General features: G+C 34.2%; 1 protein-coding gene across 1 annotated transcript in view; it reads right to left on the reverse strand.

The window, feature by feature from the left end:
• The window catches only part of AGBL4 (AGBL carboxypeptidase 4), an 892,605-nt gene that overhangs the window by 772,631 nt on the left and 97,329 nt on the right, over positions 1–22,645 (reverse strand). The gene's annotated exons all lie outside the window — the stretch shown is intronic.

Below are 22,645 nucleotides of genomic sequence, written 5' to 3' on the forward strand. Positions count from 1 at the left end.
AATCTGGATAAGGAGATGTGGGATTTCAAGTAGAAAGAGGAAGTATGCTCCACCTCCAAAGTCTGGAACTTAACCTTGCTTTTTGACCTAATTTCCCGGAAAATACTTTTTAAAATACAATACATTGGACAATCTAAATTGTCCAATGTATTGGTCATTTTGCCAATTACTTTACAATATTTTATAAGTGATTTTTCATTACTATTACAATGGAGAAAGATATCAGAAGAAGCATTATTTCTTAGAAAGTAAAGGACCTTACAAAGTTAAAATGCTGTGCAAAATAATATTTTATCACTAGGCAAACTCACTTCAATTTTCTGAACACCTTTGGAAATCATGCAAATCTATAGTATGTCTTTGTATACTATCAAATGTATTCATTTAGTTTACACCTGTTAAAAATGCTCTGTTCTTGGTAATGGTGAGATAAAGATATTAAAAATATAGTCTCTGCAAGAATGTCACAGCCAAGCTAAAGTTGTTTTTTTGTTGTTGTTGTTTTTGTTTTTTTTTAATATATTTCATTGATTTTTTACAGAGAGGAAAGGAGAGAGAGAGCTAGAAACGTCGATGAGAGAGAAACATCGACCAGCTGCCTCTTGCACACCCCCTACCAGGGATGTGCCCACAATCAATGCACATGCCCCTGACCGGAATAGAACCTGGGACCTTTCAGTCTGCAGACCAATGCTCTACCACTGAGCCAAACCGGTTTTGGCTAAAGTTGCTTTTTGTCTTGTCCCCAATAGTAAAATACTGAATTGTGAAGGAAAAGAACTAAAGTTAATTTCTATTGTTATTTTCATGATGTTTATGAGTTGAAGAAATTCACATCACATAGTAGGTGAATAAAAAACAATGACTTTTTTATTGAATAAGTGGAAAATGGATTTTAGAATCACAATAGGTGATAAATGGAAAATATTGCCATATTGTTTAAGGATGCTTCCCTTCTTTTGTGCTCTTTTTTTTCCTTCTATTTAAATCACTTTTCTTTGCTATGATCTTGACTAACTCTCACTTATTTTGCTAAGTAACCTTTGTAAATATTACATATAGAGAAATTACAAATTACAAATGCATATCTCGGTAAATTTTTAGAACACTTATATATTTAACCCTTTCCAAGCACTACCCACATTCCAATGGTAATGAGCATTCTGACTTTTATACTATAGGTTAGTTTAATCTGCTTTTAAGTTTACATGAATGGGATCATACAGTGTGTACTCTTTTTGTCTATATCCTTTCTCGACATTATTTTTGTGAGATTTTTCCATGTTGTTGCATGTAGTTATAGTTCACTCGTTCTCAACGCTATATGGTATTTCAAAATAAAAGGTATTACTATAACCTAATTTATCAATTCTACTATTTATAATCATTTGAGTAATGCGCAAAGCTTGATTATTACAATTTATGCCACATGGGATATTTTATATGCCTTTTTGGATAATGTAAACATTTCTGGTACTGAAAAACTGACATTATCTTTTAGAGCAAAAGGTATAAGTATGGTAGTTCTGGTAGTACTTTTATAATATTTTTCCACAAGTGTTTGACCAATTTACACTTCCATCGACGGTATGTAGTCCAAATTGTGTTGTTGTTTTTTGGGGGAAGGGTTTGTTTTATTTTTTTAAATATACATATATATATTATTGATTTTTTTACAGAGAGGAGGAGAGAGGGATAGAAAGCTAGAAACGTTGATGAGAAAGAAACATCGACCAGCTGCCTCTTGCACCCCCCCCTACCGGGGATGTGCCCACAACCAATGTACATGCCCTCGACCGGAATCGAACCCGGGACCTTTCAGTCCGCAGACCGACGCTCTACCACTGAGCCAAACCGGTTTGGGCTAAATATGTATTTTTATTGATTTCAGAGAGGCAAGGAGATCAAGAGAAAAGAACATTAATGATGAAAGATAATCATTGATGGGCTTTCTGATACAGGCCCCACACTGTGCCCTGACCAGGAATCAAACCATGGTTCATAGATCAATGCTCAACCACTGAGCGACGCTGGCCAGGCTAGTCCAAATTGTTTTTAATGATTCAGATTAATCCTAGTTATTTCCTTTTGAAAGTATCTTCTGATCACACCAATCCTTTAGTTGTCCTTCACCTATGTTGCTACACTACACTCCATTTTTGCATATTTATTTTATATAACTGATTTGTGTTTGTTTGTTTTTCTGTCTTCACCTATAAGTGCCTTAAGGACAGAAAGTATATCTTATTTATATTAGCTCTCCTAATAGAGCCTCACTCAGAATGAGCACTCAGAGAATATTCGCTGAATAAATGAATGTCATAGATTATTTAATCTTACTTGTTTTTTCTATAAGAAAATTAAAACCTAGAAAAGTTAAGTACCTGAGGAGAAGTCAGCCAATACATCACTAGTACAGTGGCATATTTGGAGGTAGAGTCTGGGTCTCATGTCTCCTAATCCACTGCTCTTTCCACTACATTATCCTGCTTCCATAAAAATCTTATTCTCACAATAAGCCTTTAACAAAGTTTGGCTACACTTCTCTCTCTCAAAGGAGAAGGCAAAAGAGGCAGTAAAAATCTCCTGACAGCTGATGATAAGGTTATGGAACTTGTCTATATGCTGTGACATCTGGGGAAAAAAATCTCTTAAATCCATAGATCCATATATTCCAAAATGTTGGCAAAGGTCTGCATTTATAAACCCATAAAATATTCTGAATTATCGGATGGGGCAGTATCTGATTTTAAAGGATTATAAAGGAGACAGGAAGAGAAGAGACAGCTGCCAGATTTGCCTTGACAGTTTGTAGTTATGACCTGCTGTTAGAGAAATCTGCCAAATAATATTCTAGTATTGAAATTTATGTTGAATTTCATAAAGCATCAAAGCAAATACACTGAGAAAGGGAAAGACTAAAGCCATAAGTAGCAGAATGAACACAGAAGATAAGCACAATTTGAAAGGAGAGGGCACTTGTATCATCTGGCTTCTCTTTGGGACCATCTAAGATCCTTTTGTAAATTATTTAGACCAAAACTAAATAAATACTTTAGACCAAAACAATTTTAATCAACCAATCCTTTTCAGTGCTGCCTGTGTGCAAAGTCTTAGGTGGATATTAAGAAATACAGAAGTTTTTATAACAACATTTTCCTGATCTCAAATCTTAGCATGAAAAGAAAAGCTCCCACTGTTCAGTTGGACACTCAATGTATTGACTTCAGCAGATTCCCAATCATTTAAATAGCCTGTTATCTGTCCAACATTAAATCCTTATTACTGGTTTACATAACTCTTGATATCCTATTTCACTACCTTTGATCCTGCTCTTTCTTCACACCAAGTCTCTTGCACTTGTCAGGTTTTGACCCCATCATTTCACTGAAAATACTATTCTCAAGATACTTGATATCTTCCACATTGCTAGATCTTATAATCAATTCTCAATCCTAAATTTACATGCCTTAATAGTAGCATTTGGCACAATAGATCACTCTGTTTACCTTCAAGCCTTGTCTTTATTTGGTTTGATCATAATAAGTCAACGAACAACAAGTGCTGGTGAGGATGTGGAGAAAAGGGAACCCCTGTGCATTTATTGTAGAAATGCAAATTGGTGCAGCCACTGTAGACAACAGTATGGAGTTACCACAAAAAAAATTTAAAAATGGAACTGTCTAATAATTCAGCAATTCTACTTCTGGGAATATACCTCCCCCCAAAAAAACACTAATATGTACCCCTATGTTCATTGTAGCATTACTTACAATAGCAAGATTTGGATGCAGCCCAAGTGTCTGTACATAGATGAGTGGACAAAAAGGCGTGGCACATTTACACAATGGACTACGGCTCAGACATAAAAAAAGAAGGAAATCTTACTTTCTTGATAGCATGGATGGATCTGGAGAGTATTGTGTTAAGTTAAATAAAGCAAACAGAGAAAGACAAGTGTCGTATAATTTCATTTATATGTGGAATCTAATGAGCAAAATAAAGTAACAAAGAGGAGACAGACTAATGGATACCGAAAACAGACTAACAGCTATCAGAGGGGATGGTGTTAGGGACTGCATGAGAAGCGTTAAGGGATTAAGCAAAGAAAGAAAAGAAAAAAAATATTCATGGACACAGAAAACAGTATGATAATTGCCATGATTGCCAGAGAGTAGGGAGGGTAGATAGAAGAAGATAAAGAGGGGTAAGTGGTGATGGAAGGAAACTTGACTTGGGGTGGTAAAATAACAATATAATATACAGATGATTATATAACTGAAACCTATATAGTTTTATTAATCAATGTCACCCAAATAAATTCAATAGAAAAAGAAAATAATGAAAGCAAACATTAATTGTATGAGTGGCCCTATTCTATATACTTGACATATATTAAATCCTCACAACAACCTATAAGAAAGTTATCATATTATTTTATTTTAGAAATGAGAAACACAAAGAATTTATGGATTTGCCAAAGGCCATAGAGCTAGCAAGTGGTAGAGCTTGGATCCATACCCAGGAAGCCTGATTTGCTCCAGGAATTTCTATTTACTCATTTGTAAAACAGACATTACTGCAAACTTACTAAATGCCAGCCACTGGGATAGGTACTATAGACAGAAAGATGAATAAGAGAGCCACTGCCTTCATAGTAGCAAAATAGAAGAGTGGATGAATAAAACAACATGGTAAATACTAAAACAGAGGAATTGGCTTAGAGGTTCCAGAAATTTGAGGAGATCAAGGAAGTTTTCACTAGTATAGCTCAGTGGTTGAGCATCAACCCATGAACCAAGAGGTCACTGGTTTGATTTCACACTAGGGCAGATGTCCAGGTTGTAAGCTCAACCCTAGTAGGAAGCTTGCAGGAAGTGGCCTCATTGATGTTTCTATCTCTCTATTCCTCTCTCACTAAAATAAATAAAAACATATTTGAAAAGGAAAGAAAAAAGTTTTCATCAATAGCATTTGAATTGAGCTTTGAAACAATAAAGGCATCTTGAAAAGGATGTAAAGGCATTTCAGGCAGCAGGTTCAATATGAACAAAGATATGGAAGTACATATATGTATGAAATACACCATGAAAACATGTCAGTTTTGCATAATTTCAGAACTGAGACCATGAGGAAAAGTAGCATAAGAAAGCATAAGAAAGGCCAGTATCTCTCCAGCAACACCAATGAGGCTATTGCCATTCAAATAACCACCCTGTTGAGCCTAATCTTTCCAAGGTCTCACAGAAGCACACAAGAAGATATACTCATTTATTTAAAACCCCAACACACTATACTTTTAGCAAAACAACAGAATGAAGCTTTACTCATTAGGTAACTCACTTCAATGTAGCTTTTGTTAAGATTCAGGTGTTATTCTTATAATAGAACACTGTTGCCAAGGTGATAGAAACTTAAACAATGAAATAAACACAATTGCAATAAACATGTTCTTAAAAGACAGCACCAACTGCAAGTTCCCTCTCAGAAGAAACTCGGGGCAGTTGAGACAGCTGAACAGTCTCTTTAAGGAAAGCAGGAGCTATCACACCACAGCTGAGAGCATGTATGATCTTCAGATCTTTCTGCCTCAGCAAGTTGCTTTACTTAGTGCTTCTTAGCAGTTTTGTATGCAGTTCTTGCTATTGTACCTGCTATCCTGTTTATGAAAATGTCCTTTTTTTATGTAGCAGAAACTTAAAACAGCTGGCATTGTAAAGATGGAAAAGCAGACTGCTTCCGAAAGGAACATACAGTATCATGTTCTACTACGTGGTCTCCTTCCATGAATTTACTCCCAGGACTTGCCTATTGCCCAAAGGAGATCTCCAAGGAAGGCTTAAGAGAGATGTGTTTTCATAATGAGAAGGAAGATTAAAACCTTTACATTCACCTCTTACATATAACTTCTTTTTTTGGAGAGAATTTTTCACACTCCCCTTTTTCTGAGGGGAAGATTTAATAATCTTTGTGTATATTCCAGTGCATATTGCAGGACATAATAACAGCAGCACTGCTTTGCATTTTCTACATTGCATTAGAGTTTGCCAAGTTCTTTTGTATACACTGCCTTATGCAATCTTTTTATCAACCTGCAATGCAGGTATTATTTTAGCACAGCCACCATTTTATGAATGATAAAAGTAAGAGTCATGGAGCACAAATGTAGATGATCTAAAAACTACTATTTGGCTTCAGATAGCCTTAAATAATTGCTTCAATTTCATATACATTAAAAAGTATCTGTAACTATAATTAATATTAAAACCCAGTGTAACATCATAAGAAAATAAGTGCTTTGTAATCATATACTCTAGCCCCCTTTTCAGGTCTGATTCTAACTCTAAACAGGTAACCTAAATAGACAAATGACAAGCCTCTGAACTTGTTCCCTCATATAACAAATAAGATGTATTTTAGAACTTTATGTGAGAATTAAATTATATAGCATGTTACAAAGTGCCCTTAGGACAATCCTTGAGGTACTACTCAATAAATTGCACTAATTTTGCTGGTTGTTGATATTGCTATTATTATTATATAAATAATTTCCTTTTGACTGCCAGTAAAAAATAAAAAAAAAATCCAGAGATTTCTGGATAGAAAAGTTTAATCAGACTAGGGGGGGAAAGGGGGGGGAGATACTTAAGTGAAAATAATTGTTGAATCAAGTTAATGTCTTCACATCTTATTTTTCACTTTTAGAATGTTATTCTGTGCAGACTATTATAATAGCCTTCGATTACCATGAATCCATATTGCTAAATAAGTTGGGGTCTATATGAGCATTCTTAACTTTATCACCACAAAATCAAATAAGCTATCAGTAAATGTTTGGTAGTCAAAATATAAAAACAAAACCTTATCACAAGAGCCCAAAACACTTCTTTCTCATAATGTTTCCAACTGTAATGGAACCTAAATGTCCATCACCGTACTTATTCTTTCTACTTAGATGCTTCTAGGATGTATTAGAACATTTCTGCCACAGATGCATTTTCAATGATAAACAAGATCAACAAAAATTAACTGTCCTTTTTTACTTTATCATATAAATTACTAGAATTTTTTAAGAAAGAAAAATAGTAAAAAGCAAGTGGAGTATGATTTGCCTTATAATGTGGTTTACCACAATATCAACCATATTAGCTAGTAATATATGATTATGTCTTAGAGAAAAAAAAGCTTTAAAATTTAAGAGTTGGGAGGATATCTTCCGCCAATAAAGACAGAAGAGGAGGGACTAGATTTTACCTCATTGCTTGAAACAACATTAAAAGGCAAAATATATGAAACAACAGTTTTAAAGGCATTGAAAATTAGACAACAAAGGACAGCACTCTGAACCAACAAAAAAACAAGTAAAATAAACTCTACAATTGTCCCATTCTGCAGCCTAAAGTTTCCAATATACAGCAGCAGAAGGAGAAAGCCCTGGAATATCCCAATAATCTCATTAATTGAAAGGAAGGTGAATGCTCAGGAAAGCCAAGATAGCTAGAATTCACAGGGAGAGTACAGGAAAGCAGAGAGATACAGAGAAATAGAGCTTTCGCTATCTGCAGACGGTTTCTCTTGATTTTCATCTGAAACTACCCAGAAGGGACAAACAAAAGTATTAAATGGAATAAAATTTTGTGTTTTCACAGGGCAAGGAATAGTTCCTATCCTCATAAGCCTAGCAGAAAACCTCATAATTCATGGCATATTGGAGTGTTCAGAAAAGTTTTATCTCAATAATGAGAAAGAGTTCAAGAATGCGCTGATAAAACGTAAAAGTTTATAAGAAAGGTCTGAAATGACAAATGTTTATTTTCAAGTCACCGCATCCCAGAACAAAGCTCAAAAATATCTATAAGAATGCAAAAACATCTAGCACCCAAAAAATGGAATTCAAAAAGCCTGGTATTAGATTTAAAAAAAGTACCAGGTATACAAAGAAGCAAGAGAATATGTCCCACAATGAGGAGGAAAAGAAATCAGTTGGTTAAAACTGAAATGATGCAGATGATAATAATCATAAAGATATTAAAAGTTAAATGCATTCCATGTGCTCAAGAAACTAGAGGAAAGATTGTGCACATTAAGAGGTGGTATGAATGATTTAAAAACAATAAACTAAGTCAGAATGTTAAAAATAAAATATACAATGTTTGAGATTCTTAAAAAGTGCACTAGATAGTGTTAATGCAGATTATATAATGCAGTTGGAAAGATTAATGGTCTTAAAGAATTAGAGAAATAACACAAATTACACAGAAAAAATAAAGACTGAAAAAAAAGGAATAGAGTATTAGTGAACTATGGAACAACTTTAATTGACCTAATACACAGGTAAATAGAGACCACAAAGGAAATGGAAGGGAAATAGAAGAAATATTTAAAGAAATATTGCCTGAGATCATCATACAATTGTGATAAAAGAATAAATCTACAAATCTAAGAAGTTTAAAAAACTTCAACCTAGAATTCTATATCCATGGTGGGCAAAAATAGGTTTATAGTTGTTCAGATGGAAAATAATACATTTAATAAATAATATTATAAGAATAAACTCTATGTTTCATGTACTCATAACTGTAAATCTACTTTTTGCCCACCCTGTACATTTCTAATTGTCTTTCTAAAATACTTTATCAGACATATGCATGATGAAATACGTCAGCGCCAACAGACCTGTACTACACAAAATATAAAAGAAAGTTCTTCAGGAAGAAGAAAATTTATAATAGATAAAAATCTGGAACTAAATGAAAGAATGAAGAACACTGAAAGTGGTAAATATACGGGTAAGTATAAAAGACATTTTCTTATTAAATTTCTTTAAAAGATTATTGTGTTTAAAGCAAAACTCATAACAATGCATTGAAGATATTAAAAAATGTAGAAATAAAATGTATAACAACGTCCACAAAGTCAGGAGAGACAGGTACAACCTTAGTATTATAAGGTTCTTATAATATACATGAAGGTATATAGTATTATTGGAAGACAGGCTGTGATAATTAAAATGTATAGTGTAAAACATAAAGCAACCACTAAAATAATAAAACAAAGAGTTACAGCTAATAATTCAGCAAAGGAGATAAAAATGAAATCGTAAAAATTAATCAGTTTTTCAAAAGGAGGCATAAAAAGAGGCAAAATTGAGGACTAGATCTAATAAGCATAAATAAAAAAAACAAATAACAAAAGTGTACTTTTTAACCCAAGTACATCAATATTAAATAAAAACATCAAATTAAATTTAAAAAATAAGATGCTGCCTATCAAAATCCCTTTTCTGTATATTCTCATCAATAATTCTTATTACTTACCTTTTTGATAATAGCCATTCTAAAAAAGTGTGAGGTGATATCTCATTGTGGTTTTGATTTGCATTTCCTTGATGGTTAGTCATGTTGAGAAAAATTCTTAATTTAGTCTTGATACAAGGTGATCTGACCATAAATTACTAACTGGGCAGATTATGATAGGCAGTCACACCCCAGGAATATACTCTTCAGGAAAAGTTTTACCTTTACCTTAAATAAGCCCTGCCCAGTTTTCCTGTGTATCTACATTAACACACCTCTGAAATGTTTCTTTGAAGAAACAAAATCACCCTAAAGAGATACATAATCCTGTTAACTATCCTGAAATCCAATCCCTGCTTTGCTCTCTCATATAATCTTCCTTATCCTTCTTTTCTAATTCAAAATGCATAAAAGAAGCTGAAAACTGCCATTCTGAAAAGCATTTTTCTCTTTCTGTTAAGATACTGCTCCCAGGTATATTCTTTGTTTGGCTCAATAAAGTTCTGTAAAAATTATCTACATTTTGGACATTTTTACATCAAAACTAGGGAAGGAAACAGACAACAAGGTTGAGGAAGCCTAGAGTTACAAATAAGATGAATCAAGAAAAACCATATCAAGATACATTTATTTAAATGTCAAAATTTAAAGACAAAGTGAGAATCTAAAAAGCAGCAAGAGAAAAACAACTTGTTGGGTTCAAGGGAACCCTCATATGACTGTCAGATTATGTTTCAGAAAAAATTTTGCAGGCCAGAAGGAAGTAGCATCATATATTCGAAGTGCTAAAATAAAAAAAAAAGTTCTAAACACAAATATTCTATCAGGCAAAATTATTCAGAACTGAAGGAGAGATAAAGGCTCTTCCAGACAAGCAGAAGCTAAAGGAGTTCATTACCACTAAAGTAGCCTTACAAGAAACATTAAAGGGTCTTCTTTAAGCTAAAAAGAAAGGGTGCTAATTAATAACAAGAAAATATTTGAAAGTATAAATCTCTCCAGATAAATACATAGTAAAGATAGTGAACTAATAATTTATAAAGTTAACTAGAGGCCTCGTGCATGAAATTCATGCACTCTGCCAAATCCAGTTTGGCTCAATGGATAGAGCATCGGCTTGGGGACTGAAAGGTCCCGGGTTCGATTCCGGTCATGGGTACCTTGGTTGCGGGCATATCCCCAGTAGGGGGTGTGCAAGAGGTAGCTGATCAATGACTCTCTCTCATCGATGTTTCTGGCTCTCTGTCTCTCTCCCTTCCTCTCTGTACAAAGTCAATAAAATATATTTTAAAAAGAAAAAAAAGAAAAAAAGAAAAAAAAAGAAATTCATGCACTCTGGTGGGGTTTGGGAGGGTCCATCAGCCCGGCCTGTGCCCTCTCACAGTCCGGGGATGTCCTTAGGGAATATCTAACTGATGATTTAGTACCACTTCCCGCGGGGAGGAGGCTTAAACCAGCAGTCAGACATACTTAGGGCTGCTGCAGAGGCGGGAGAGGCTCCCACCACCACTGCTGGGCTCACCAGGCATGAGCCCAGCTTGTGGCTGAGCAGCGCTCCCCCTGAGGGAGTGCACTGACCACCAAGGGCAGCTCCTGTATAGAGCATCTGCCCCCTGGTGGTCACTGTGCCTCATAACAACCAATTGTTCTGCCATTCGCTTTCTTTGGATATTAGCCTTTTATTATATAGGAAAGGTTAAAAGACAAAATTAGTAAAAAGAACAATATAACAATTAACTAAGAAATACACAACATAAAAAATATGTTAAATGTGTCATCAAAAACCAAACATGTGTAGGGAGAGTAAAAATGTAGAATGTGTTTAAATTTAAGATGTTATCAACTTAAGAGACTAATATAAATAAAGGTTGTTACATGTAAGCATTAGGGTTACCACACAGCATTATGGTAACAATATAGTAGATAATAAGGGGAAAAACTACTATAATTAAATACAATAAAGCAAAATTCAAGCTTAAAAATGAGATTCAATTGTTCCAATTTTTTCCAAGTCTAACAGATTTTGGAGACAAACAGCACTGGGCATGAAGCCCAATACCATAAAGTTATGTCACTTCTTTGAGCCTCAGTTGCTACATTTACTAAAGAGGAATAGTAGTACTTATAGTGTTTGTGAGATTTTATAGTATCTATAAAGCACCTAGTATAATGCTTGGCACATGGTAAACACTTAATAAATTTCCAGATATCGTTATAATCAATAATGTATGTATTACAATTGAAAAGATTCTCTCTTTTGCATTTTTCTAAAAACAGACCAAGGAAATCTGTTTCCATTTTTAAATAGATCCCAATCTACTAAACAATGAATTTCATTTGCATCCTTTATTATACGATTTCTAAAAAAGATACTCTCCCATAAATGTATAATTCTTTAAGTACAATATTTTTAACAATGACAATAAAAACCCAAAGTTTAAAAGCAAGTTAAATTAACACATACTTTTGTAAAATCAGGTATCTATAGAAGTCAATAAAATTTGCCTTTTCATTCATGTGTATCTTAATTTTCTTCTTGAAAAAACAAAATTAGCTCCCTGAGAGTAGGAACTCTATTATATAGAGTTCATGCCTAGAAAATATACAGCACATCAGAAGCATTTCTTGGATGTTCATTGAATTAATAAATTAAAACTTTAAATGACTTACAAAAATGATCTATATAAGTAATCATGTGAGCACAACTTATAATACTAAACCAGTGAGCAAAAAAATAGCTAAAGTTTATTGACTGCTTGTTATATATTAGCTACTATGCTAATGTTTCACTTATTCAAAACTCATAACAACCCTACAAAATAAATATTATTATCCTCATTTTATAGGTGTGAAACTGGAGTTACCAGATTTGGTATTTAATTGCCCCAATTATTGGGCCAATTCTTTAATTTGTCTAAGGATATACAAATGAGTCAGAATCTGAACTCAGGATGCTTAACTCAAAAGTCTGTAGGAGTAACCACAATATTATAGCTGCCTCAAAAACTCATTTTTGATACATTAGGTAGCACCCCATACTTGTAATAATATGCCCTGAGTTCTTGACCTCTACCACAAACATGCTTTGTGAACTTAGGCAAGCCTCTCTACACTTCAGTTCTGTTACTTGTGAGACAGAAGTAAAGATACTTATTCCACAACTATCAAAACAAGAAACTATATCTGAAAAACAAATAATATAACGCATGCAAAAGCACTTTACAAACTATATATTCAGATATTACTAAGGAAGCCTTCTATTCTCCTTAACATATTCAGATTTATCCTGAAAATATGTGAAAATTAGATGTAGAGAAAGTATAAATATTATAAAGAAATAACAGTATCGAATATAACTCGGTAGCCTTAGTAGGAAAAAAAATTACCATCCAGGAAAAATTAAAAATTAATTTTTAAATCTGTATAAGCCTTCAAAAAGTTTTGTAGTGTTTTTCCACTCAACATTAACAGAAAACAACTCCATTCTAACTTAGTAATACCAAGGTGTATAAGTAAAAGTAACAATGCCTAAAATTTGTATGTGACAAAATCTCTTTTAAATTCATCAGTTCATTTCTGTAACTCTGCAAGATAACAGTGAGATTAAATAAAAAGAGAGGAGGGAAGAAAAAAAGAATAAAGACATGGAAGGCCAAAAGATGTGGGATTTTGTTCTTCTCTGCGTTTTATATTCTATGTGGGCTTGAGCAAGTTAGTTAAGCTTTCTGAACATCATTTTTCTTACCTGTTAAATGGGAATAAAGTTAGTGATTAGTGTGAAGATGCAATGACATATTGATGAACACATTGTAGATAAAGCCCATTTTAGAGATTCAATAAATTAGTGGTTATCATCATTAGTTTATACAATTGAGTAAATTGAAAACTCAAGTAATTATAACTTGTTCAAAGTCACATAATTAGTATAAAGGAAAAATAGGAGAATTTATTTATACCCTCTAAATCTTCATCCGACATTTTATTATTTCATCAAAAATTATGTAACTTTATATTCTTTATCAGGGAGAACTATAAAATATTCATTCCCACCTGTGAAATGGTTCAATTTTAGCTCCTATGGGATAATCTAATTCACATAGGCTGTTATTTACTAAAAGGCATTCATACAAGTTGATTTTATATTGGAATGTTCATCTCAGAAAAAAAACAAGTAGTTGAAGTAGAAATAATTGTCAAGTCAACCTCTGACTTGTTTATTATTACAGAAATAAATTGAACTCTGCTCCAGCTTTTTGACATGTAATTCTGATACGAATAGATTCACATCCATCTCTCTTCCCACTACCTGCTAACAGGAAACATTTTGTAATGGTGTGTCAAAAATCTACCTGTAACTGCCTAATATATCCTTTAAAGAAAGCTACTGTCTGTAATCCCATCAGCAATTGTCAGCAAGTTTAACAAAATGAGGGACAGAGCACTGAAATGGCTCTGATAGGAAAATGGGATGCTCTTAACTAAAATCCCACTCCTGTGCTCATTAGAAACACAATTATCAGTCCTCATATTATAGGAACCCCCATATCTGAACTTCAATCTTGCCACAATAACAGCCAAGACATTATTTTCCTAACTCCCCTAGAAGGAGTGGAGGAACACAGTTTAATTTGTTAAACAAAGCTGGGTGGGATTTTTTTTTCAGGTATGAAAAAGTTAGGACTTTAGGAAATTATAATTGTGTCAAAATTCAGGGCTATATTGGGATGCTTGGCGCTGTTACATCATCCATCCTTTTTATTTGTTTTATCAAGTAATGCGGGGCTAAGTTCCCTCATTTGCATTGGAAAACCATGATCAAAGCAATGGAGATACAAATATTAAATAAGATATTGCTTTTGCTCTCAAGTAGCTTTCATTGTAATGGAACAGACAGATGTCCAATGATCTTTACAACACAGTGTGCTGAGCAGATAGATACATAGCTGAAAGATAATAGAAAATGATCAGGTGAATAAGGATGGAACCTAATACAGAAGAAACTAGATGAGCAGAGGCAATGGCAGAATTGAAAGCCTGGCATAACCAAAACAATAAAGCTGTTATAGTATGACTAACACCTAGTGGAGTAAGGACAACTGAGAATAAAAAGGTACAGAGAAGCCAACTCATAAAGGATGTGGTATGTTATCTGGAGGGACTTGGGCTGTATTGTGAGGGCTGGTTAAAAGCTAGAAAGTGGTAATGACTGATGAGGCAAAAGGGGAAACCTCAATACTTCATAATGGCCTATCTACCTATATCTGCAGACTACTATTAAAAAAAACAACAACTAAATAACAATTAAATGCTACAATTATACTCTGAGAGATAGTGAGGAGTCACAATTTTTATAATAAAATATATCAAGCAGTAACCAAACACAATGCCAAGTCACACACACACACACACACACACACACACACACACACACACAAAAAAATGCAACACATTTAGTTAATATCATGATCTTCCTTACTCAATACTGATTTTGTTTATGACATTTATAATGAGCTTTTGACATTTGAGTGACAACTACACCAAGGTAAGAAATTAGAACAGCTGGGTCTTAGTTATTCTTAAGCAATGACACTATTGAAACTAGAATTAAAAATTATTGGTAACTAAAGTTCTTTTAAATGTGTCAAACATTTTCAGTTTCAGGCCTGAGGTGTGGAGGATGGAAGTCCCTATGACACAAGGAAGTCCATAATCTAATGATTTTCATTCTGTTTTCACCAAAGGGACAGGACAAGCTCATGTAGACCATTCCTACCTAGAAGAGTGTATAACTGGAACCCAGCTGCACTGGAAAAGAGACCACATTGTTGACAGCTTTTATGAGCCATTTGACATAATCATTTTAAAAAATTTTAACTTAAATTTTAATTATTTCAGAAAATAGTGATATGTTCACCCCATGAGTATACATTTAGCTCAAAGAAAAGGCCTATATATTGAAAACTACATGACATTAATAAAATAAATTGAAGACACAAATAAATGGAAATATATAAGTACGATTACCCCAAAAGACCCAAGTCTTGATGCAAGACAGAAGTCAATACAAGGGTGTCACTATTGCAATAGGTAAACACATTCATTTCATCAACATATCCATTTTTTAAAGGCAGACATATCAAGTATTGAAGAAACCAAGATAAAAGTAGTAATAAAAATAATAGTAATAATAAAATAGCTAAAAACCCAGGAGGGGAAGTGGCATACAAACTATCAATTACATTATGTGGTAACCATGCTTTGTTAGCATCAGCAATAAAAGCTATTAGGACCACAGTCTGGAAGTGAGAGGAAGCCTCTCAAAAGAGAGGAGATTTTATCTCTATCTTAAAGGATTTGATAGCCTCGCAGATTGAGAATTAGGGAAAAGTCTTTCATATAGAGAGGACAGCATAAATAATAAATGAATCGTCAAGAACAAACTGCAAGTTTCCAGTTTGGGTAATCAAGTAGACAGTGGTACAATAAAACTAAGAAAATACTAAAAAGGGATACAGACTTTGGGGGAAGTACAGACTTCTGTTCAGTATTGATGTGGAAGATTTAGGGCAGGCAGCTGGAAGAAGAGATCAGAGTAAAACTAGAGTTCAAGATCAAAGAGTGATCAGCATTTAGTTAGTCACTCCACAGAATGCTATAAGCAAGCTAACTGAAATTCAAAGGTAACCACAAAAATTAAAATTAAAATTAAAAAGTAAGTCTAGTTCTAAGCAGTGTGGGCCATTCCAGATTCACAAGGAAGAAGAGTAAGTTATTCTGAGAGCTCATCTGCTTAGACTCCAAAGCTTTTCCCATACATTTAGCAAATCAAAGCCTATAAAAGTTCCAATGCCTTTTCCTCAGATTTTATTGCTTTTGTTCTGCCAAAGCAAGGCTTAGACTATCCTTGAAACTTTGCATAAAATTTAAATATCAATCTCTCGTTTCTTTGGCAGTAGATCAGCAAAAAAACCCATAGCTATAAGACTCATCCAGTCTAAGATGTTCTGTTTCTGGTACCCAGAGTTTTATTTGCATAAAGATCTTTTTCACTTTCTACATCTGTGTTTTATTTATATTGCAACAGCAATATTTATAAGTTTATGTCACAATAAGTTTCCAGTCTAAATTTGGGTCTTTCTTAATTGTTCAGCAGTTAAAAACCACACACAAAGAAGGGGAAAAAATCCTGCATGAAATTCCTCAAATCAGAACTTTCCACATAAACAAGTAAATATGTTATATCACATCATATAATGTTGATACTATAAACACAGTGAATGGTGAACTATGACTACCCTACTCTACAACCAACTTTATTATCTTAATAAAAAAAAATACTAGGATATGTTTTGCTTTATATAAATTGAGATCATGACATGATTTGATTGCTTTTTTTTAACCACTTTTTTCACTATTAAATTGAAGCTTTTGGCTATCAAATCAGGTTTATAATACTTATTTGAATAAGATGAGTTTTTTCTATTTAAGACTGGCTTTGAGGACCAGGTTAAGTACTATATCTTCTCTTTGTTGTCTTCTTTTATTATTCCTTGACCCTCTAGCCCAACTAAAGTGATAAATTTTCACCATAAGTTATTTGTATCTCTAGTACTTAACTTATTATTTTATACACTAGATGCCCAATGCATGAAAACTGGTGCAAGAGTAGGCCTTCCTTCCCCCAGCTGCTGGCACCAGCTTCCCTACAGCACCCAGGACCTGTCTGACCAGGGGGAGGGGGCCCGGGCAGTTGGCTAGCCTCCCTGCTGGTCGAACTCCTGGTCAAGAGGACAATTTTCATATTAGCCTTTTATTATATAGAATATACATTGAGTGGCCTGATTATTATGCATTCAGAGACCATAGTAATCGGGCCACTTGGCGTACAGTAACATGACACTGACAATACTAAGTGTACCAGTTAATAATACGGATTTTTTTCAATAGATGGAGTTACACATATGTTGATATATATGTGATTTGATGTGTATGCTATCTTTTTGTATTGACAACAAGCTTCAAAACTTCATATGTCAAATTTTCTGAATGTCAATAGATATTTTTACACGGGAAGTTTTAATTCATTATTTTGAAGAAAAGGTTATCGTATTCTTCGGGAAGCTTATGGTGAACATGCTCCGTCTCAAGATGCTTGTGAACACTGGTTTAAACACTTTAAAAGTAATGATTTCAATGTTTTCTTTTATTACAAAATCCGCATTATTAACCAGTACACCTATATACAGTAGGTCCTCGGGTTATGTCGGAGACTTCGGCGCGATTTTCGCTGTAAGTTGGAACCCACTTACTACATAAAAACCTATATCATTTACATGGAGCACACAGTAGTGAAGTGAAACAGTAAAAAAAAAAATTTAAAAGAAATATAACAATTACTGACCTTTACCTGTGGTAAATGCAGTAAATACTAAAAAACATAAAGCACATATGTACATTGTCGAAATGACAGAACTTTTTTTTTATATAAATAAATGGGAGATGGCGATGTAAGTAGGGAACAATGTATGTCAAGTCCCAACGTAACCTGAGGACTGTCTGTATATATAAAAGCATATGTTGCTTAATTGATAATTGCTAAAAATTGAATATATGGTTAAAACCCTTAACTGAATAAATCAAATTTGGTAGGATTTGCCACTTTTTTATTTGCTCCTATTTATTGTTTTTCTTCTCATAATGAGCATTAGCTTCTCTAGAAGAGCAGGACTTTGTCTGTCTTATTCTATGCTGAATCCTGAGTACTCAGAACAGTGACTGACATATCACAGGTACACAATAAATATTTATTAGATATTAGTGATAATAAAAATAACAGTGAGGACTTTCTATATTTTTAGTGTCATATTATTATATACTAGCAATGAACAATTAGTTTCTGATAGAACTGAGCTTATTTCCCAGATCTATTTATTTCCATGCAAGTTCTTTTACCCCTTCACTGTGGTCTGCTCTGAAATAGTATGAGATTGGAGTATTGTTTACCATATAATTCTGTTGACTGAATAGACTCTATATTGCTATTATTTTGCAATGTATCTTCTGTCAGATAGCAAGTTCCCTTTTATAAATAGCTTTGTTTCTGAGTTCCAGTCTGCTCATTTAGATTATTTGCCCATTCCTTTGCCAATGCCAAACTATTTTAATCACTATTGCTATAAATAAAAATTGTTACTAGCTGAAATACAAATTTCCATAAAATAAATGTATACCCATTCATTATTATTCTTCAATGTGGGCCTGACTATTTTTGGACCTTTGTTTTTCTACATAAATGTTAAAATTAGCTTGTTAAGTTTTATGAAATGAATTTAGGTGAATTTTTATTAGAATTGTATTAAAATTAAGTTGATTTGGGGATAACCATATCTTTATAATATTGATCCTTCACTTACATGAACATAGCTTTGAAATCTAATTTCATCATATTATCTCTCCACTACCTCTCATTATTGGTGTCATCTCGCTACTCCTTCCTTCCTCCTCATTTCTCAATGACTTTTGTTTAGGCCTCGCTGATATTTTTCCAAGATCTATAGAGACAATTTTTCAACAACATTCAAACTACTTGGAGCTCCACTTCTCCAATATCTTTCCTTCCATTATACTTCATTGAGCTATTCCCATAGTCAATTCTACCCCTTTATATTACCAATAATTGCAATGACTTCAATCCCTTCAATTTTGTTTATTCATCCTATTCTTCTATTCTCTTGGAATTTTAATTTCCCAGAACATACCTCAGAGAACAAACTGTTGGCACACCCATATAAAAGGATTTGATGAAGAAAAGGGTGAAAATAAAAAGTAGATCTGTTTTGTTGTCTCATGTTATGCTTGAACACAATTAATTCCTTTATTACTAAAGACCTGAAACATTGCTCATATCCCATTTGTTTGTGTGAAGTTTCAAAGTAAATGAGAAAAAGAATCAATTTGTTCTAAATGTATGACCATCTGAGTTCATAAAACAAAGCAGGAAATTCAATGAAAAGCATCTTATACACTGCTAAAACAGTATACATTTTCTGGTGGTTATTTAGAAACATGTATCATGCATTTTTAAAATACTAATTTCCTTTGGCCATCAATTCCTCTCATAGGAATTTATCCTGAAGAAGCAAAATAAAATGTGGGTAACATTCCATGCATAAAGATGTTCGCTACAGTGTTATTTATAACAACAATTAATGCTCAAGAGTTAGAAAATGATCCAGTAGTAAATAGCTATTGTACAGCCATATTTATGATATTTTTAGTGATATAAATTGCTTTGTGGTGCTGTTCTGGTTCTTTAAAAGCAAGACATGAAAAGTATATATGGTACTAACTTAAATTATGCTTCAAAAATAGAAAATAAATAAACCTAGAAGTAAATATGACAAAAGATTAATAGTATTTGCACTTTTGGTAGTAAGATTATGGGTGGGTGGATGAATGTGTTTTCCTCTGCTTCTAATAATTATCTATACTTTTTAAATTTACTACATTAAACATTGACTACTTTAATAATCAGTAAGGAGAAAATAAATTTAAAGAAATGTAAAGAATATCAAGGAAATAAAACAAAGTTTAAATAGTCAAGGCAGACCATTTTATTTCCTCTTACTGGCTGAAGCTTTTGTGAATCTGTATAATAAAAGCCTAAGCAACCTTTATGGCAGAATGGCCAGAACGACTGGTCACTATGATGCACACTGACCACCAGGGGGCAGACACTCAATGCAGGAGCTGCCCCGTGGTGCTCAGTGCGCTCCCATAGGGGGAGTGCAGCTCAGCCAGAAGCCAGCTCATGTTTGGCAAGTGCAGCAGTGGTGGCAGGAGCCTCTCCCATCTCCGTGGCAGTACTAAAGAGCAGTTAGCCGAGTGGTAAGAAGCAGTGAGCAGGCAGGTGGTAAAAAGCGAAGGGTCCTGGATTGTGAGAGGGTGCAGGCCAGGCTGAGGGACGATGCCCCCAAGGGACAAATTTTGTGCAACAGGGCCTCTAGTCCTATATAATAAAAGGCTAATAGGCAAATAGACCAAAAGGCAGAATGACAGGTCGCTATGACGCATGCTGACCACCAGGGGGCTGACACTCAACACAGAGTTGCTCCCTGGTGATCACTGCACTCCCACAGGGTGAGTGCTGCTCAGCCAGAAACCAGGCTCAGAGCTGGCGAGTGCAGCATCAGTGGCAGGAGCATCTCCTGCCTCCATGGCAGTGCTAAGGAAGTCCAACTAATGGCTTAGGCCCACTCCCTGGGGGAACAGGCCTAAGCCATCAATCAGATATCCCCCAAGGGCTCCCAGACTGCGAGAGAGTACAGGCTGGGTTGAGGGAGTGCCCCCCTCCCAAATGCACCAATTCCAAGCACCAGACATCTAGTATTTAAATAGGATGATTTGCTTGCACATTGAATGTGTGTTCTGCTGCATCAGTAGTAAATTTCCACATAAGAACATTTAATACAGGTTTTTCAGAGAGAAAATGGTACAAGGATGTTTAGTTTTCAGAGTCTCTTGCAAATACACTTAGTTAGCCACTATTTTTTGGAGGTTTATATACCAGTCCTGCAATAGAGCACTGCATGCTCCAAGTTTTTATCACTTCCTAAAAACAAAGTAACCCAAAAGCTAGACCTGTTTATACAGTATATTTGATGCTGTGATTTTTAACATTCATTTAATGAAGTCAGTCTTTGATGACTAATATTGCTTTGCCTGCTAGTACCAAACCTGAAATAAGGTTCCTGACTAGAATACACTCATGCAGGTCACATTTTAACGGAAATTGGAGAGATGGAAAAAGATTACAAGAAGAGACATTATGAAAACAGACCTCACAAGTCAAAATTAATAGTAAAATCATTCTATTTCATGTAGATAACCATGAAAACAAATATCCTGTGAGCTAGAGATATATACTGTATCTTTCCAGCAGATCTTTATGCTTTCTTGAGACAGATTTCCATAACTATATAATGTGATTATAGTTGATGAAGCAATGGCCCACCGAAAGGCTGATAAAGCATCAGGTTCCAGGAAACCAGATAAACATGTTCATGATTTCTAACTGTAACAAAGGTAGAATAGTACTGGGTATGAAGATAGAATCCAAAAAACTGGGAAAATATTGGTTCCTCCAACTTTAAAAATAAGCTCTAACTGTCTTATTTCGGGGCATATTCATGTTATTTGCTTATTGAACTGGTAAACAAGACTACAAAAATAGACTGCATGACTTTAACATGTAATATGAATATTTTATAACTCTGGAAGAGATATTTTAAACAATAACAACAAAAACATAACTATAAAATTAGGGTTAGAATTTAATATGGCCCAAAATTAAAAAGCACTATAATTTCAGGGTTTCCACAAAGTCTTTATTTAGCAAGGATATAATGAGGATAGACAATGTTTTTTTTTTTAGGAAAGAAATAGGTCTCATTTTGAAGGAGTTCGTGGATTCTTGTTTCCAGTAGGCAAGCTGAAGGATGCACATATGCTGTGCAAAAAGAAGAAAAGACTAATCTCCTTTATGAATTTAGGAATTCTGGCTTATAACACTTTTAATAAAATTCATATAAATTGACTATATTGTCTCACAATTATTAGTAGCGTGTGTATGTGCCAACTGTAAGTCACCAACTGACATGATACAGGAAAACCACAGAAGAGTAAGAGGTTGTGTGTTTATCTCATGATAGTAGAGATCTTCATAGGAAACCCAAACTTAGAGTGCTAAGACTCAGATTAGTACATCTGATTAAAGCCTCTGCTGTAAGTTATATTCTCAAGATTCAGTAACATAGACTGGTAAATGCACTTTGGAATTATCAATTATCTTGATGGAATAAGCTGGACAATCCTAGGTTCAGGTGAGTGCCTGTAGGTAAAGTATAGGTTTTCCTAAGGTTGGTAGAGAGAGAAATATTGTTCCTCTTACTATGAAAGGGAAAAAAAAAATACCAAAACGGATTTTTCTCATGAAAGAGAAGTAAAACCCAGAAAAAAAGGTAGGAACTCAAGTTTATCCTTGAGCAGCTCTCTGTGTAGGGTGTAATTTCCCCCCAGTTCTCCTAAAATGCTGAGATAAATCATATGTAGCTAACAATGTTTAGAGTTCTCCCATAAATTTAATTCCTTCCAGTTAAACCCCAAACTTCAGTAACATTACACACAGGAAGTCCTGTGTCAGTGATGTTGTGGGGAATTGGGAGAAACAGCGGTAAAGTTACATGGCTGTTCCTGACCCCTCCCTCTTCCGCTAGAGCCAGTGGGCCAGGATAACAGCACTGAGTCAAGGAGGACTCTGAGTCCCTAAATTCCAGATATTGACCACTGTC

Source organism: Pipistrellus hanaki (assembly GCF_964339955.1).
Source record: "Pipistrellus hanaki genome assembly, chromosome: 2".
Classification (NCBI taxonomy): Eukaryota; Metazoa; Chordata; class Mammalia; order Chiroptera; family Vespertilionidae; genus Pipistrellus; species Pipistrellus hanaki.